This window comes from Anomalospiza imberbis, chromosome 2 (genome assembly GCF_031753505.1).
Source record: "Anomalospiza imberbis isolate Cuckoo-Finch-1a 21T00152 chromosome 2, ASM3175350v1, whole genome shotgun sequence".
NCBI lineage: Eukaryota > Metazoa > Chordata > Aves > Passeriformes > Viduidae > Anomalospiza > Anomalospiza imberbis.
The window spans coordinates 104877392-104898400 of NC_089682.1; the positions used below are offsets into that span (position 1 = coordinate 104877392).

The following is a 21009-nucleotide window of genomic DNA, read 5'->3' on the forward strand; positions in this document are numbered from 1 at the left end:
TTCTTTTATGCATAGAGTATTTAGCTGAGCCATACAGTATGTAGATGAAAATGGTTTGCTTGTTTGGTCTGAGTACCCTTTCCTTTGCAAAAAGCAATTATATTATTTTTTTAGCACATTAATATCAAATATTGATTCCTCCACTAAATGAATTTGAACTACCAGGCTCTTATTCTTTAATTATGAGGCCCAGTTAAAAAAAAATCAATAAACTACAAATGATTTACTTCATTCAGCTGTATTGGAATTATTTTACTCTTTACATGGAAATTAATATCATGTTTATAGTTTTTGCAGCATATATGTAATAGTATACATTGGCTAACAACATGCATCCTTTTTGCTTTGTACAGCTTAGTTAAACACACAGCATAATGCCTTATAATAAAAGTAAGACAATGCCTTTTTATATGAACTAGATCCACACTGAATAGGAATGTATTTTTTAAGAGAAGGCAGTCAAGGACGGAAAACGAGAGTGGCCTTTTCTGTACTTTAAAATTATGTGAATCATCTAAGGCCACATGCTGTCTGATGAAACTATAGAAGACAAAAATGATGAAAAAATAGATAATAGATTATTCTTTTTTACTAACTGATTGAAAGGAAAGCTTATTATGCTTTTAGCTTCTACTAAGGTTCCTGTATCACGGTTATCATCACGGTGCCAATAACTTTAAATAACATGGCATAGTCTGTCACATCATGTTTTCTTTTCCCTTCTCTCCTCATGGATGTGCCTACACCAGAATTTTTAATTCTCTGCAAACCAAGGTTAAAGAATTGTGTCTCACTTCTGAAGTGTGAGAAGCTGTGCCTCTGATGGCCTTTATCCAGCTTGGCTAAGGATGTCAGTAAGACTGATGCTACTGAGGGGCCAGACTGGAACTGCATATTTTCTTCTAACAGCTCTCCCCTGCACAGAATTAAACAAGTTATCTGTTGTGCTGTTTTGGGCTGGGATAGAATCAATTTTCTTCATAGTGCTTTGTAAGGTGCTGTGTTTTGGATTTGGGACCAAACCTCCATTAATAACACAGCATTGTATTAGCTCTCAAGCGTCAAGGCAGTTCCTGCTTTTCACAGCATCCCATCACGCCGGGGGCTGGGGAGCCACAGCTGGAACAGCTGATACCAAGTGACCAAATATCCCACACCCTTATGGTGCCATGCTGAGCAATGAAAGCTGTGGAAGGGAAAGAAGCAGGAAGTGGGGGGGCTTTCAGAGTGATGGTGTTTGTCTTCACACTGTTGCATGGAATCCTGCTTTCCTGGAGATGGCTGAACACATGCCTGCCCATGGGAAGTGATGAATGAGTTCCTTGTTTTGCTCTGCATGTGTGCACGGCTTTCACTCTTTCTATTAAACTGTCTTTATCTCAATCCACAAGTTTTCTCACTTTTACCCTTCTATTTCACTCCATTCCCCCACTGGGGAGGGGTGAACTAGGATCTGTGTGGGGCTGTGTCTGCTGATCAGGGTTAGACCACACAACTGCAAAAAATTTTGCCTATTTACTCCCTGAGTGAATGTATTGGTCTTAGCTTATTTTCCCAGCTCTTTATGTATATATACATATATATTTTTTTTTTTAATTTTAAATCTTGAAGAGTGATAGGAATGAATGTAGGGTTTGTAACTTTGTTCTGTGTTATCATTAAAGAGAACTTTTCAATGGTATTGTGCTTAGTTGAAAATAAAATTATACTTATCCACAATGTATATATGCAGGGCTTAAAATAAAAAAAATTGAGGAATACTAAGTCTGCTATCCATCACCTCTTCACATTACTCTGTAGAGTTCAGTTCAACAGATTAACATCAAAAGAGATGATATTGATAATAAACTCCTGCATAGCAGAGAAGTGATTAAAGAAAAAACTACATTCAGATGAGTTCATTAGAAATGAGGATGGGAAAAATGGGTATGAGGAAGTACTATGGCCACACTAAGTTATTTCAAAGAAATGACTGTTCCTGCCAGTGAGTTTCCTATCCAAAATCAAACCCAACCAAATCCCTCAAATGTAGTGTGGTATGACATTGTCTAACATACATTATTAAAGAAATACAGTCTTGAATATTATATTTTAGATTTATTTTTATCTTTTCTGATAAGATCTGTAGAGATTTTCAAATCCTCCTTTCCAAAGTGTTAACATTCATTCCCTACAAAATTAAGAGCTGATCTTTCTTTGGTGAATAATTGAAATAAAATGTTTACAAAGAAAAATGCAGAAACAGAAATTAAATTACTAAGTGGTGGGGTTTTTTTTAACCAAAACAGCATACATCTTTTCTTTTAGTGACAGTTATAAGCCATAATTGAGTTTGGAGCTTGACATATTATCACTTCACATCTGAGTCTAAGCAGGTATTTTTTAGAGTAGGCTGTAAACCCTTCCCAGGCACAAGACAGTATAAATTTTTTTGAACTTAGACTAATTTCAGAAACATCCTTCCTCTGGCACATCATCTTTTAAAAGTTAAGAAGAAATCTTCCAGGTGAATCTGCTACCAATAAGGAATGGTTCCAAAAAAGAGAAATTCTGACCTTTTAGGAGGAATCCTTGCTTTTGCTAGAGAAAACAATAACTTTTCATTATCTGGTCTCTAAGCCTTTCTTGTTTTATTTGTTGTTTTATTTGTTTGGGCTTTTTCTGTCCATTTATGTAACACAGAATGTGCAACAACTCACTCGTACAAGTGCTTAAATGTTGTGAAAAACATTCTTGTCAGAATACAGAATTTTTCTGCTAGTAAATCACTTTATGGATCTCACCATCTCACCTGTAATTCCAGTATTGATATTGGTTCTCCAGAGACTAATTTACATGCACACATGAATACATCCAAACTAGAAATTAAATAATGTACTTCCTTCTTTGCTACTCATTTGTTTTATTTCAAGTACAGTAAAACAGTGGCAACCCTGTACTGGTATTAAATCACCTTTATGGTGATTAATACCCTTAATACCCTTTATGGTATTAAATCACATTTCCAACTTTAATCTTCTATAAATCATCAAATGTTTCAAAATCTTGCATCACTCATCTTACTCTGTCTTATATATATGCCTAATAAATAGTTGTCTGATCCAGGTTTTTACTCCTATATCTTCCTTTTCTGTAGCATCCTTTCCTATATTCCAGATTACTCTTAAAAAAATAGCCCTTTTTCTTAAACCCAGTTGAAAGACTTCTGAATCTGTTCCCATTTGTTTTATCTTGGGTTCTTGGTGACTGATGCGCTTTTGGCATTCTGACATTTTTATTTTGCTAAAGCGTGTCGATTTGGAGAATCATAGGAAGGAAGTAAACCTTTAGTGATTAATCAGAAATAACATCTAAAGAAATAGAATCACTGCTAAAAATCACCTTGTCTTCAAATTTATGTAATTAGATAAATTAAATGTTATATATTTTTATAATTCTTAAAGGCATATATGGTGAACTTCAGTATCAGTTTTTTACTTCTGTAATTTCTGAAAAGTTAATATAGAGCATTGTTGTACCTGCCTATATGCTGCATCATTAAAATATAGGAAGACCCTCCACAAAATGTATTTGGTAGTGAATATTAAGTGAGTGTAAATAAGCCTTTTTCCCTATACCAGAATTTAGGATTAATACCTTGAATATTTAGAAATTGTCTGATTGAATACATATATTTATGATGGTAAAATCATCTTGTCCATCACCAAACCTAGAGTATTATACAGATCAGTTTGAGGGCAAGAGAAATCTCCAAAATGTAAGTAACCGAGATTACCTTATTTTTGTGTATTACAGCATGGCCCTATCCTTACTTTTTAAACCTATCCATATCCCAGGGAAAGATCTTCAAACAAATGAAGTTATTGAAGTCCTGAATTAAATCTCAGTGTACATAGTGCCATTAACATGCTTTTTTCTAAAGTATCAAATTAGAGAGAGAAAGAACACATATGTTAACAACTGTATCAACAAGTGTAAAAAACTTATTTTTAGAATGAAACAATTACATGGGCATGGATAATCTGAAAGGATATATTTATATTTATATTATTTATATTTATATTTATATTTATATTTATATTTATTTTTATTTTTATTTTTATTTTTATTTTTATTTTTATTTATATGAAATATATTATTTGAAAAGAAACATCCCTAATTTTCAAAAATGTAACCAAACTTTATAGTCCTATTATACCTTATAACTTGAAGAGCACTATATATTCAATCTTTATTTATTTTTCTTTCAATTTTTAATTGAACATAAGAACCGCATCGCAATAAAACCGAAAATCAAATAATCATTAAATTATCTTGTTGTAAAAGATATAAACAAGTGCATTAAAATCTACAAATAAATATAAATTTAAGTATATTTTTTATTTATTGATCAGAAACAAAAACTCATAATGTTCTTCTAATATCTTCAATTTTCTTGCAGCTTTTATTTGGCTTACTAAATAAATAAGCCGTGTGTTATATCACTCTAGAATTTAACTCTATGTAGCCACTGTAAATTATTATGCCCTCATGGATGTCTAAAATATAGAAATTCTTTCCCTGTGTTGTAAAAATAATGTCCAAAGTTGCAATGCATCATACTGTAAAGGGACCTAAGTTTTTATGCTCAGAGAAAATTGATTTTTTCCACTCATCAGCATTTTTATTAATCCTTTTCTCAAATATATAAGAGAAATGCAGAGTCCAAATTTTATTATTAGCTAGCTTTTACATAATTAACATTCAATTCAAGTATAAAACAAAATATAAGAGAAATACAGACTTTTAAAAAAAATCTTTTCTTGTTCAAACGATGAATATAAGTGATATAAAGTGGGATTTGTCTCAATTTAAAGGTTAGTTCCTAAATTTAGAGTACTCTAGATTCATTTTATATTCTCTCAAGAAAATTGGATAATTCCAAATAAAGTTTTCTTGATTAAAAACTATGGAATTAATAAAACTTGGATTATTTTTTCCCCATATGTAGCTATTTTTCTATGATGACAAGAGAGAGACTTTAGATCACTAAGAAAATGGAAGGATATCTAAATATATTTCCATTAAAATTCAGCTTCATGCACAAACCTGGTTTTCAAAAAATATCTCAGGCATTTTAGACAACCTAATCTTGATTTCTAAATGCCCAAGATTTTGTTTTTTTCATGGAAGCTAGAATTCTTATAGACTACATCTCAGAGATAATTATGCAATTCCATATGATTTACTTTTCAAAAAAGAATCAAATTTCTTTCTGAAAACTTTCATGTGAGTTTTAAAGTATGTATAGTAAAATAATGGAAAACAATGGAAATAATATATTTTAATTTCTGATGAACCAAAGGCATTAAGAAAACCTTAACCTGCAAAAGAGCTGGGTTAAACTGAAAAACAGATTATGGGTATGTAATATAGAAATGCATTTTTAGAAAAGACTTGGGACATTTGACCTTCCAAATATGTGATGAAGCTAGCAATATGTAACAATACATATGACTACTTTTTGCTTATTGTTTTTTGTTGGTTTGGCACTTTTTTTTTTTTCTCAAAGTTGAGGCGGGTGGAAACAACCTTCTTGTAAAGCACTGCCTACTGGTTCAGTCATGACAGCTAATAATAACCTATGCTTTTCCACCAAAGGAAATTCTCATATTTAAAAAATAATTACTATAATAACTTGCATATAGTGCATTACATAATTATGCATATGAAATTTCAGTCTTCCTTTTTCAAAAAATAACTATATTTGTATTTACTTTATCAAACTCTGATAGTGGGGATGCTGGCCAAGTTTTCATTATTAAAATCTAAGAACTCAGTTTTTATGTAAATTTTCTTAGCAACACTGGAGAGCTAAATCTCCAGTACATTCATGAAGAATATTCTAACATCATAATTAAATAGATGGAAAATTATTAATATCTCAAGACTGTTTAATGTAGTATAATAATAATCCATGTAATTATCTTCATACTTTTGATATAATTTTTCATTTCTAGTCTCACAGTATAAACATGCATGTTTTCTGTCTGTTTCAGTAAGAACAATTATTACAAGAACCTAATAAATCCAATCCACTCTGTTCCATTTTTTATCCTGGACAATGCCAGCTCTTACTCAGAACTCAAAGTACTCACATAATTGATTGCAAAAGAGATTTCCAACTTAAGCAGGAAAGAGTCTTTGCTGCTCTGCAAGGATAAACTAGGTATTAATATTACAAATGTAGAAGAATGTTTTGCAACCTCTAAGGGACTCCTACAGATTTGACCAGTCAATTATCTGCAGACTTTTAAACATCTCAAACAGTTCCTCAAAGAAAACAGCTGTCTCATCTTAAGAGTCAGGATGCCCAATAGAGGCTGCGGAAAGAGACATGCCTTCTATGAATAACATGAATTAATTAACTATGAAAGAAATAAACTCTTAAAATGTGTTTATTTTTCCACAGTATTTAATTTACTGTCATGTATTTTTTAATTAAGTTTTTGTTGATTACGAACCTTAGCCTCTGGTGAAATCTTTTCTCTACTTACCTAGACATGATGAACTTAGTGACTCAAAAATGTTTGCATTAAATTTTGCAAGACAGCAATATGTAATTTTTCATTTTTAAAATTGTTTTCCAATTAAAATATCTGTTCAAGAGCAAAATATCAAAAATGCTATAAGATTAGGAGACTAAGAACATTCCTAGGTTTCAATTAAATTTTAGTCAGATTTCTTCAGCCTTTGCTCTGTAACCAGCAATTGGACTCTTTATTTAGAGTCAGAATGGGTCTTTTGGACAGAAGCTTTATTTTTGTTGCATTTGCAAAGGTTTGCTGCATTGTCTCTTTCTGAATAGGTGCTACTCACTCTTTCATAAACCAAGGATATTTCTAAGTCTAAGTCTTGGCACTTTGCTCAAGTATTCTCTTTTAAAGTGTGGGGCTGATGTAGGCACTGCTGTCTTTGGTGATTAGTGACAGGACTGAGCAATGGCCTGAAGTCGTGTCAGGGGTGTTTTAGGTTGGATATTAGAAAACGGTTCTTCACCCAGAGGATGGTTGGGCACTGGAACAGCTCCCAGGGAAGTGGTCACAGCAGCAGCCTGACAGAGTTCAAGAAGATTTTGGACAATGCTCTCAGGCACATGGTGTGATTCATGGGGATCTTCTGTTCTGGGCCAGGAGCTGGACTTCAGTGACCCTTTTGAGTCCCTTCAAACTCAGGATATTCTATGATTCTAATAAAAGTGTATGTTCATGTGGATTTAAATGTCCATTCTTTCCAGTAGGAGCCTATAGTTGATACCATTACTCCTAGGAGCACTAGTGCTCTGTAGAAACATGAAGAAACAATATGGGGCACCAGACTTTCAGCTTGTTGTCTCTTTAGTACAGTGCATTATCTTCTGTATTCCTCTTTTAGGATTAGTTCTGTTCTGCTGCCTCTCATTCTGCCTTGATCCAGCTATGCTTTGCAGTGAAATTGTGCACCACTTTAATGTGCTTACATACTCTTGTGCTCCAGCAGCATTGGTCTCTCTATGTTCATTCTTTCCATTTTGTAGCCAAGTCCACCTGCTGCCAAGAGCTCTCATAACTGTCTTGTTGTGCTGTCATCTTTCCTACTACTTGTATTGACTGCTGTACCTCTTCAGTAGAGAAGGGAATATTTAATGTGAGAGTACCCTGACACTTCTGAACAATGATCTGAGGCACAGTACAGATCAGAGGCTTGCTATAATAGACTTTGTTGGCTCTTTTCAGGGTTACTATTTAAGCACTGAACAAGTGAACTATTTTCTTTGCATTTGGTTACTATCATCTACATACTGTAACTAATAATGATAAGTAGTCAGACAGCAATAAGATTTCTTTCAGCCCCAAATGCATTTGTTGTAATCAGAGAAGATAATTTAGGGTGAAGTAGTGATCATTAATCTAGGATTTCTAAACTGTCTGAAGATCTTCAGCTGCAGTGAGAAAATGGAAGAGTTCTTTTGCTGGAGTAGTTCTTTTGCTGCAGAAACTCTGCTGAGATGAAAAATTTGGCAATTTCCCTTATTTGGTTAATGCTAAACACATAGCCCTGCTGGTTCCTTATGGAAATGTGCCCTGTACTCAGTATGGTTGCTTTGTATTGCTCCAAGGCTTAATACTTTACAAAGCTGTATCTCTCCTATCCCTTATAAATTCTTATAAATTGTGTCATTAGATTCTTTTTTAATGCTATTTTTCTTTTTCTGGAATTGTCTGTGAATTGATTTACATACTATCAGATGCAGGTAGATACTGTGCTGTGAAGAGACTGATCTTTGTCAATATACAACACAAATGCTGAAAATTAAATTAACTTTTCCTCTCTCAGTCTTATAAATCTAATGTTATTAGCAGCTAAGGAAATGACATCCACTAAAAAAATATTACTTTTATCCTGCTAATGTCCTTTTAACTTTGTATTTTGCAGCTTTTTTTTTTTTTTGCTTTATTCATAGCAGAAAGTGAGTCTCGTAACCTTTCTTTTGGGTGATTTTTTTACAGTGAGTTTAATGCAGTAATTCAAATGAAAACCTATAAAATAGGCTGAAAATAAGAATTGCTCTAAGCAATGCCCCCTCTTCAGTATTTGTGAGGTGCTTGCAATATTCTTTGCTCTTTTACATTGAACAAAATAAGTGAAAGGAGCCAGTTTATAATTGTGAAGCCCCATATTTCTTTGGGGACAGAGCAATGTAAATCTCGTTGACAATGCAATGACTGTTGTGATATGATATCCCAATAGAAATCAGTGTCCTCCTTAGAGAATATAAGACTTATCGCTGTGGGAAAAACACCTTGGAATTGATAGTAAATCCTGGCACAGGCTGTGGTAGCATGTGTTTAAATAAAAGCCATAGACTCACTGAACTTTCATATTAACAGGAGGACAGAGGTGCATCACTTTGAAAGAAAATCCCTGGTGCAAGTGTTCACAACAGAGAGTTACTGGGCAGTTTGCTTTGGCAAGTTGTGCTCTTTTCAACAGAAGAGGTCCCTTAAGAGAGACTTTAGGAGAGTAGAAAATAGGATCAGATCCTTTATCTTCCCTTCTGTCCAATGTAAGCCTTCTAGTGAAGTTGGACTCACTCCACATCCAGTCCTTGGACTCACTGAGTCTTTCAAGCCATATTTAACTCCTTTTAAGGTAATTATTCACTTTATTTATATTGAGTTCTCATCTGTGTTATGGTATACAGTACAGTTACTCTGTCATATAGGATGAAGCTTTAGCAGCTCTATGAGGATCAATAAGGCAAAATAGTATTAATTCTGAAAAGCTATTATTCCTTCTGTAAAGCATTACATCTTTCTCTATCTTTAATTATTATATAATAAATAATAATAACAATAATAACAATAATAACAATAATAACAATAATAATAATAATAATAATAATAATAATAATAATAATTCTTCCCTTTTTTTAGTGGTGATATGATAGGACTTAAAGCTCTAATGGTTAACTTTGAAAAAATACCCTTTGTACACATGGACATGTTTTTAAAGACTAAAAGTCACTGCAGATTTGCTGACACAAAGTTGTGGACATGTTTAGAAGACTATGGATAACTTAAAATACTTCTGACAATTTTAAAATAACATCAGTCTGTCACGATGAATCTATTTTCATTCAAAATGAGGACAACCATAAAAAGGCATGATGATTCTTTACAGTTATTATTTATTAGTTTCCAAAGTGTAAAATTATTTTTAGACTACCATACTTATCTAAACTCCTTTTCTTTCAAAATTCAACACTTAATGAACATATTTTTCTTAATAGTTGAATCACTTTTTCTCTGATTTCTCTTTTCTATGCTGAGCTTCAGACTAAAGAACATGTTTACCATAGCATTATGAACCTGTGAAACCAAGGGCTACAGTAAAACTGCTGATGCAATGTTAACTATAGCAGCATGAACAATTTAATAGTTGCTTTATTCACAATGAAAATACTTTAAAGGACTTCCTAAGACATTTGTAAAGGTGGCAGACAGAGTGGGCCAAGATTATGAAATTAATGGTCTCGTAAACTGCAGCAACACCTTTGTTTAAACGATGACCTTCCTTCCATTTTTTTTCCTGATAATTATTTCTCCTAATTGTTAACCTCCTTGTATCCTTTGACCATAAGTAAATATTTATTCTATATAGTGAGAATTCTTTGAATTCTTTACATCTACTTGCTTGGTAAGAATACTTCAACATGTACGTCTGTGGTTCTTGCTTTTATGGGACATGAGAAAAAAACTTAGAGATGGTAACTTGAATAACTTAAGGCACATTATTATGTTAATAGATTTGTCCTAACCCAAAATAATTATTCTAAAGGCAAATTAAACTAAAATTAAAGAGGAAAGAAAAATGAGAACAGTGTCAGAACAGTTCTGGAGGGAACTGTGTGGTCAGTAAGGTCTTTGAGTTGGGGAAGGGAAGGAAAGGAAAATAAAGATAAATGAACCATGATGGGTGGGAGATTTTCGATACCCTGTTAATCAGTCTTGAAAATAAAATCACAAGTAATGTTTTTCCATATGTTTATTCCTGAAATCATTGGGTCTGGGAACTATCCATGCTGGCAGATGATTTAAGCTTGTTTTGACACATATGATCAGTCACAGGACTGATACAAAGAAATACTTCTGTATTGTTTCTCCCTATGTATTTCAGTTTACAGTCCCAGGGACAATGATTATCAAAGTAACACAGAGACATAGGTATGTAGAAAAATGTGAACATAAGATATAATCAAATACGCTTAGTCACTCTTCTCACAAGTTTTAAAATTGATGTTTCTCCACAAATTTACATAATTTCTCCAAAGATATCTTTTGCCTTTACTCATCCTTCCCCTTGCCTGGATTTTAATTTTATTACTGACATATTAGTAAAAATACAATTTAGGCCAATTTGCTCTTCTTTCTAGTTCATTAACCTATACAAAACTATTTTAGGTATAGTTTGCTTAATTGCAAAAGAAAAGTCATAGTAAAAGATTTCAAAAAGACTGACAGCTTTATTCTGAGTAAATACATACATGTCAGTGGCATAACTATCAGCTCTTCTCTTTATTTCTTCTTCAGAAGTAGGTTAATTTACCTTAAAAACACTCATCTGTTTAACTGGTGTAGCAAACTTCTACTGATGCAATCAGGGCTACCATATGTATAGACATTATGTGAATAATTTTGTAGGTGCAAGATGGATCTAGATTAAGCTAACAGTAATCCCATGCCTATTTTGAGGGCTTTTTCCAAAGGAAGGAGAGCAAAGTGGACCAAAAATTCATACACTTTCTGCATAAACAGCTAAACATGTGGAAGGATTGGTGAATGGTTGATGTTACTGTGATCACAAATTCTCAGCCTTGTATGACTTTCATAAATCCTTTCACCAGATTTTTGATACAGCTAATTTTTCCATCTCATTTGCTTGAGTAGAACTGCTTGAACCAAGACCTTTCTCTGTGCCTGCCCCATTTGAGCACCTGTTCTGGTTTGAAAGCAAAACCCGTGAGAGACTCTCAGAAATACCATTTATTAGGAAAAGGGAAAAGGAACAAAATACAAATACATGCAATAATACAACAGAAAAAAACACTGACAGAGTCAGAATACAGCCTGACACCCCTTTGGCCAGCGTGTTGGTAGCAGTCCAAATTGGAGTGGCTTCAGTCCTCCTGGATTGGAATATGTGGTTCTGTTGGAGCAGTGATCTTGTAAAAAGGGTGTAGTTTTCCTCTGAAGGTCCAGTGGAAAACCCCAGCTGTTCCTCTTGGGAACCAGTGGAAAGGCTGACTCTGATGCCCCAAAAACCCAGGTTATATCCAGTTAAGAATGCTTGGCTCCTCCCTCTGGGTGGAGCATCTCACAATGGAATGTTATAGCTCTTATCAGTCATGCAGTGACATTCAATAGCCCATTATCAGCAGATGTCTACCCTGAGAGAGGATTGGTTGTGAACGAGATAAAGAAAACTGCTCACTTAAGACAACTTCCACGCAGATGGGAAGTGGAATACATCTTGCTTCTCAATCTGGAACATCACCTCAGTACTGGGAAACTGAACTGAAGCATCACCTATTGGGCAGGCTTGGGAGAAGAAGAGTAGACTTTTGTGATTAAGTGGTTGCTCAGGAGAGGATGAAAGAATTGCATGTCTTGGAGATGCAGGAGGAGGTAATGACTCCTGGGAACAGGGCTGCCTGGGGAAAGAACTCCCACAGCCTGGTGCGTTGGCTACCTGCCACAACCTCAAGCAGTCGAAATGCACCGGCTAGCACTGCCCATATGAGGCCGGGTGGCTGCCACGTGAGTGTGGGCACTCCAAGGGTTGGCGTCTGCCTCCCTGGTAATGCTGATCGCTGCGGCATGGGTAACACAGATTTGGTACCTTCACATGCTGAGAGGGAGATGAAGGGATGAGAGAAGGACACTTTGTGAGCCCAAAGAGTTTTTTATTCCCCCAGGTGTGGTAGGAACAAAATGCTCTCTGAGAGATGCTATAACAAAAATGCCGGAGAACAAAGGGTTGTAGCAGATTAAATAGGGGGTGGGCGGACAGGGGTGGAAACCTGCCTCACCCAATGGGGACAAATGAGATGGGGTTTCACAACCAATGGTCACATAACAGACGTGGGCACAGCGTTCTGGGACAAATAGAAAGGCTAAGGTGGGGTGGTTGATACAGAGCTTTCATGAAGAAGCTGGGAGTGGTTACAAGATTGACAGCTGACAGGGAGTGAACAAATCGTGACTGATGGAACTAAATAAGGAGAAAACCGGGAGAAGTGAGAAGATTGACAGTTAATTGTGGATCTGAGCGGTGGGAAATCTCGGGGTAAACAACTTGGAGCAAACCACTGTGAGGGAAACAATAGGGAAGTACAAGGAACATACTTAACTAACATTAATAAAACTCCTGACTAAACCAACCCAAACCACAACAGCCTGGGGCCTGGCTAGTAACTCTGAAACCTTTCCTAGCCACATGACATCTCACTTGCCTTGAGCAAGGCTTAACCTAAAATAGGAAGCACAATCAGTAGAACCTACATGGGATGGCAGAGCTCTTAGAAAGGAGATGCAAAAATAAACAAGCAAGAGAAACAACCAGAGAAAAATGAACACCAGAGACAGAGGCCTAGAGAGAAGAACATAAATGATGAGCACTGAGAATAAAACTAATAAATGCAAAGACTATCAAAATAAAGGAACAAGTCTCTAAGGAAGGTCAGAGATCCAAGCAGGTGTGAAAATTCAATACACATTTTGAAAAAAAAAATGCTTTGTCTGTTTGAAACCCAAGTTTCTACATGCTGATGAGGAAATTGTGACCTCAAGATTGCGTTTTTACAATAATGACTGATTGTATACAGTAACAGTGCAGGTCCTCAACACATACCAGGTGGCATACACTTGTGATTATAAGCAGTATTTTACCTATATTACAGATGGATGATGCACTAAGTTTTGGGTATTTCTGAACTCTTTCTTCTTGTGCAAGCAGAAATGACTTCATACATTATGTTCTATATTTATGTTATACATATCTCCTCCAGTTAGATGTAATACATATCTCCTCCAGTAGATGATTTTGTTTATTTTTTTTTAAACCCAAGGTGGTCCAAGATGAACTAAGTAAATTGAAGCAAAACTAAAAGTGATTTAATGTTAACTTTTCTGACTTAGGTAAATTCTTGCTTCTTAGATGTCATTGTATTTATTGAAGAAACACCCGCCTTTAGGCATGACAGTCTCCTTGCTCCTCACAGGTACAGATTCCACTTCTCCAGTCACATCACAGGACCAAGTGATACAGTGGTTCCAGAAATACTGCAATTCAAAACCATCTCATATTTAAAAGTGGACAAGTATGTTCTTATGGATTATGTTTTTCATGTCATGGTGGAGACCTGTAAGAATCTCAAACATTAATAGGCTAATTTAAACAGCAACAACAAAAATCCCAAACCAAAACAAAAGCAGCAACATAAAACAAATGTAAGAGAAGAAAGAATAAGAGAACTTTAGGTCCCTTAGATTCTTGCCATTGGCAGATATCTCAGGTTGCAAGGTGTGTCTTTCTGTGTCTTTTAATTATATGAATGAACTCAGAATGACAGATAGTTTTGTAGATTATTTATAGTTTCAAAGGTCTCCTGAGTTCTTTTGATGCACACTTACTATACTTCATTTGTTCTCCTAAAAAAATTTCACAGAAAACATTTTGAATAGTTTTTGAATACTGCAACATTTTGGTAAGAAAATGTACAGCATAAGCAGATAAGATAAAAGGATAATAATTACAACGGATGGGCTATCAAGTATTGCATTTGCTATTTAGCAAATTCACTTTTTGCAGTGTCTCAAATGTCTCATTTTTAGTGTACAATGAGAAGTTATCTTTTATTTTCATGAAATAAATCACAATATAATTTCTCAGCTCCTATTTTTTCCCATCCCATGGGCCATAGTTTTGTATTCTCCTATCTCTCTTTCCATCCCAAAACCAAAAAGAACCAAAAAACTCCAAATAAAAACATACAATGAAAAAACCCCAACCCTTCGGTAAATGGGTTTGTTTTATAAGCTAATAATTTTAATATATTCAAGGAATATAGATAATTATTTTTTCTCCAATTTAAAAATAATGTTAGTCAGCAATATCTTTGTCAAAGACCAAGTTGATAGTGACAAATGAGACTCAAGTAAAATATGTAGTTCCATGTCATCCTGTCTGTTCTCATGTTAATGTAGCAATGTTTCTTAAAGAGTATATTAAATGATAAATCCCATTTGGCTTTAATAATTTTAATAATGTAATTCCTACTCCTTCTCTTCTGGGATCATAGCATAGCACAGGAAAACTCCTAGGACCTAATTCTGCCAGTTTTACCCTGAATAGTCATTTAATCCACCATAATCCCATTGAAATAATTTTAGGGATTTGTAAAGGAAGGTGTTACTCAAAATGAAAGATATGTCCTATACAAACAAGTTATGATTGCTATTTTTAACTTTCTAAAATAATTTTACTTCTAATGTGTACTGTTAATTCAAAATGTGTTCTGGGAAGAGGAGGAAGACAGGTTATTAACTTTCATTATTTACAAATCTCCATAGTTTTCACTTTTGCAAATCATAGGTAATCAAGATGATGTAGTAATTTCTCTTATAAATCACTGCTCTTCCCTGCTTATTGATTGGCCAAACATTATACTTCTCTGATGAAGGTTTCTTTTTCTGTGTGTGGAGATCTGAAGGAAAAAAAATTATCTCAGCCTTTTTTATCAGTCTATTTCCAAAACTGAGAAAACATGAAAATTATTTTTCCATAAAAAATGTCTGTGAAGAATTTCCACAATTTGAAGCAGTTCATGTGTTGATTATCAGCAAATTCTGTGACTGTCAACCCATGAAGATCAGACCTATTTGAAATACTAAACCCTTAAAATCTATTGAGTCCCTAAGCAGTAAATTTCAACATAGCAGCACAATTTTCGTGGTGTACTGTTAATATGCGTGTAAGTACAATGCCAATTCTCCACACGGAGCATGGTGCAACTTGAGTAGAAATACTTACAATTTCTTTTCTAAGGGAATACTTGCTGGATTTGAAGCAGGAGACCAGAACAGGAGACAAGATAAGATAATGATACTTGCATTTCTCGCTTTTACTACTCATTAAATGCTGATCTCATTTGGTTTGACAAGGTAGACAAGATACAGTCTCCCATTTTATAAATGTTGCACAGGCATTTCTCATTTTTTACCCACACTACTTCTGAAATGAAGATACTCATTCAGAATACTTTAGAGGATCTGTTGATTATATTCCTTTTCAAAGCCAAATAAACCTCATGGACAAAATTATGCTTTCTAGCAGAATCTAGCTTTCTAGAATTTCTAGCTTTGGAACATCAGTATATTTACCTATAATGTACCGAGAAGAAGATTTCCTCAAGTCATGACCCTATTTCACCAGGGAGCTTTCTGGATGAAACAAATGTGTTAAATGCTCATTTAATTCTGCTGACATTTTGGTTCCAAAACCCAGATAATCTACTTTCTTCTTTCAGACTTGAGTCCTTGCTCATGGTTTTCCTGAATATAGTGTTTAATTACTTTTAAATTGTTACAGTGATCTCCTTCAAGAACACCTGGTGGATGATGCTTCATATTTATCCGTCCCTGTAGGGATGGATAAATATGAGGTATTCCCCTCTAGGGGACATGTGGGTAGAATTACGCTTTACCTATATATGCTTTCCTGTTCTGCACTACTCCAATATATAAGATATTTTCCATGGATGCCCCCGTAGAACTTAGTATCTCTGTCCATCTTAAACATAGAGCAGAGAATTTGAGTTTTCTTAAATAGAAAACTTGCTTGGAAACAATAGGTATTTGCATTTTCAATAGCTATTTCATTTTGATTTTTCTTGAGTATTTAGTCCATCAAAACATAATCTCTCATTTCAGAGGCTTTCTTGTAAAAACCTTAGTAGCCATGAATCAAATACTACATTATTTCCTCGCACAATTAACAACTGAAGTCATCAGTGGAAGAGAAAGCAGCAGAATGAAAAGAAAGATTGGAAGGACAGCAAGTTAGAAGGTTAAAAATAACCATGGAAAACAGCATAGCTACCTGTGACAAATTACTAGAATGGAGCTTGGAATCTGACCTTCTCATTCCAAAATTAAGAAAGCTTGGCAAGGATTTTTGAATGCAGAACTAGAAAAAAGTAAGTTAAAATTTACTGTGCTTTTATTTTGAAAGAGTGCTAAAGCACAGAAATGCTGGCTTTGTATTTTTCCTTACTATGAACTGTATTTTTCCATTTCATCATTTTTTTAAGCCATGGGGCCTTCAAAATAGCTTTTCATTAAATTAAATCAAATCAATTCAAATTAAATAATGTGTGTTCTTTTGAGGAAATTTATTTAATTATACATGGTTTTAAAATATAAATTACTTTTAGCCCATATTTTAAAGGAGTAACGGTGATTGGCCATAGATTGGTTATTGCATAGTCCTACTTTCTCTCCCAGGAAATCCAGAATTCAGGTGGATCCTGCAGCCTACCCCCAAACACAGGGAGATATAAAATTAACCCCCTTGTTTGTTGATCAAATTGGATTAAATAAAAAGGAAAAAAAGTGTTTCTGGAATACTTATAATTACTTTCTGGCCCAGAACATAACCTGCTTGACTGCTGTCATCCAGACTTAGTTAAATCAAAACTTACCTCTGGAGTGTAGTTTTGTTACAAGCAATAATGAATGATCTAAAGGTGTAAGAAAGACAGATTTGTAGGTAGATATAAATTAATTAGGTATATTTTGTAAATTTTTAATTACTTTACATGTGGCTGATATAAAACCTGCTGACTTCTGACCTACTGTGTTTCCAGCGTAGCAGTTTCAGATTTGTAGAAGCTGATATGTAGCCAGACATTGGTACTGTCTTGCTTGGTGAGGACAGAAAGTTTCCTTCTTCAAATATTCGTGGTAAAATTGGGTCCATCGTAATACTAGCTGGGGATTTTTGTCTGGAGTGTGAGTGCCAGTCTTGGACTCATACTTGAAGGAACAAACTGAGGTCAACATGTGAGTCTAATGAAAACTTTATTTCTCTTAATGCTGGATCAGCATCCAGCAGAAGTCATGTGAATATTACAATTCCTGTCAGAGGACTAGGCCAATCACTGCTATTCTATTTCAGATCTCACACGGCCTGGGAAATTCCTGTCTCACTCTGCTGAGGATACATAAGAAAATCATGCTTTGTTTGAAGTAAAGGGGAGATGAGTAAAGCTTCTAAGTGTTATTGGGAGGAGCTAAATAAGAGAAATAAATAATAATTATTTGTATATTAGAAATAGAAGATATGTAAAAAAAAAAATAATGCTTGCATGATTACTTAATCAGTTAAATTGTTCATTAATAGTGGGATTCATTCAGTAATAGGGTGAGCTGTCCCTCATGCCATAATGAAAAGAAAATTAAATTAAACTATTTCCATTTTACATTTACAAGAGTGCCCAGAAGCAAACATGTTTCAATGTAGTTATTAGCTCCTTCCTGATCCAGTTACTTCCTTTATATGGTATTGTATTCAGAAACAAATTAAAATAATTTAATTGAGATTTTCAAAGTCAAGCACGTGGAAGTTAGGGAATAATAGATGTGGACCTTAATTTTTGTCTTACGTGCTTGAATGAGCTTGAATGTACTGGGATCCTGTGGAAATGCTCATAAGGTAGGAACTTACTATCCTGTACCACAAGCTTTTATAATGTTGAATTTCAGGACAATTTCTTAAGACTTACTCCTTCAGGAAAAGAGTAAACATTTCCTATGTGTAATTTAGGAGTCTTGCCCTGCAGACCACATTGCTTTCACATGTGTAACAGCACTATTACATCTGCCATCTGACTCTCTGAAACAAAGGACTATCCTAGAAACCAAAGAAAGATGATCAGAAAAAATTTTCAGTTTGTCCTAAGTTTCTTTTTTTCAGACCTGAGATTTAAATGATCTCTGCCTTCCCAAAATCTGGATACAAACTAACTGTGATGTATGGCATTTGGAAAGAGCACATTGTTCCTTTTATGCCTTGCTACTCTCCCTTTGAGTTTCTAATTTAATAGTCATAGTTATCACAGTTTTATTGGAAATACAAATTGAATCCCTAAATGATGTTTTTGGCAGTGCTTGGCATACAGATACCTTTTTCTATTAGTACAGGGACTAGGGAAAAAAACATGTCAATTTAACTGTTTGCATCTCAGAAGAACCTGAAAATATCATGAAGCAAATGGCATCTCTGTAACAGAGAATCTCCATGCAAAAAGGCTTTCATTCTAGAACTCTGAGGTGAGAGTCTAAGTCCAAGGTTCATGGTTAGTGTCCCAAGAAACATTGCAGTAAACTCAGAAAAATTTTACTGTGTTCTTATTTGCTACATTCTAGAAAGAAATGGGAAAATAAGCTTCATCATTTGGCTCAAAAGGAGAGGAAAAAAGCTACCACTTCTAAAAATGGTAATAAAAAAGAAAATAAACATTTTTTGTTTTAAGTCCTGCTGGTAGATATACCTGACAACATTCCTTTAATTTCTCCAGAGTGCTTCTTAAAAGTAGAATTCTTAGTTTGCACAAATGTTGAGAATTTTAGATTGTTTCTTGGCTTTCACCTTATTTACCAACACTAAATATATGCTTTGGGAAGGAAAGGGCAGGAATGTTGTCTATGCATGTCTGTATGTATTTCACTCAGATATTTAAATTAAAAAACCTATGTTATTGCAATGTTACTGAGGCTTTCATGTGATTTCAGCTGTAACTTTTCATTAATTTTTTTTTGATGACTCTCTGCTCCACCCCAGCTACCTCTTCCTGCCTCTGCATCAGTTTTGTTCTGGCATGGGCGCTTGTGCAACTGTGCAGAAATCAAGACTGGGAGACTGACTTGTTACAACCATTCAAATAAACCATTAAATTATTTTTTTTCTTCTATGCAATCACACAGCTTTTCCAGGTGAACACAGGGTACTTCACCCAGGTCAGCAGACAAGAGTAAAGGGCAGCTATTCAAATTACCACTGAATGTAAACCTGTGTTTTTGAGGCACCTGGTGTATAGCTAGAGAATTCTGATTTCCTAGCTTTGTAAAGTCAAAATGTGCCAGTAATATGCTAAGTGTTTGTTATTAGCACTAATTTATTATATAACTAAATGATCTTGATATTACTTCTAGAGGTTCAGTAAAAATAGATATTTTTCCACACAGAAATTTTGAATTATTAACTAACTCTTAATGTGGTCCAATGCCTTATGCTTATTTTCAGTAGTTAAAAAATAGTGTTTTGTCTTCTTAAACTAAGATCAGCATTTTGTTTAGTGTTACATATGCATTTTTAAATTCCCTAAACTCTCTTCTGTTAAATGTTCAGAAAATGCTAATTCATAAAATCTCTGGTTAGAAGAATCTATTTTCCACTACATTTCAAGTTTATTACATTATTTTTCATATTGATTTCTAAATTAATTCATCTTAATTAAAGAAGATTTGGTACACTAATTCTTATCTTTTCATTAAATGGCAGCACTAAAATTTTCAGTGTCTGGTGTATAGTTTATTCACCATGATAATGGTATGATATGAAGATTCCTTTACTGTAAGAATGTTTTACTGAATAGTCTGTTAAGTTGTCTTGCTTCCATTTAATTCACATGCATTGAGAATCTTTAAAACTTATTGCTTGTGATTTTTCATGGAACTTCTGTACCAATGCAGCCAGAATAACAAATATAATTACTCCTGAGGTTTCAGCATTCTAATTTCTGTGCTCTAATTTTATGATTACTTAAAAAAAAAAAAAGCATTTCAATGATTTTTAAGCAACATAGAAAGTATGTCAACAATACTGTATTATAAGGAATGATAATAAGATGTATCTTACCTTCCTCATTCAAGTTTGAATTACCTTGCTGTTATTAACCAAAATGACACTGTACAAAGAAACAAAAATAATGAAGAAAATATTGCCCTGTATAATGGAAAATAAATTTAAATTATCAGTTCAGAATGCTAAATGACATTAACAGTTTATCACTATTTACCTATGAGAATGAGATTAGAATATTTATGAATCCAGATAGAATTGAAGCTGTGAGTTTTTTTATGAATTGTTGCATTCTGAACAGATAAATGTCAGCCAGATCATTGAAAATCTAATCTAGTTGTTAGAAATATTAATTTCAAATGCATATCCTTGTATCTATTTTGATGCCGTATTGAGCAACTTTCTGTAGCTTCCTCCATATGAAGCACCTGAAGTCAGTATTTAAAACATTGCAAATATAAGTGTACAGCAACAGAAAAGGAAACAGGTAAAGACAAGGTAGTTCAGTATGTTTGTTACTATAATTTCCAATATGCTTATTATTATAATGATTTCATGTTTTTCCAG

The 21009-nt window shown here is 34.1% G+C and overlaps 1 protein-coding gene across 5 annotated transcripts in view; it reads left to right on the top strand.

Annotated features, from left to right (window-relative positions):
- Positions 1–21009, top strand: part of GPC5 (glypican 5) — a 577648-nt gene that overhangs the window by 318613 nt on the left and 238026 nt on the right. The gene's annotated exons all lie outside the window — the stretch shown is intronic.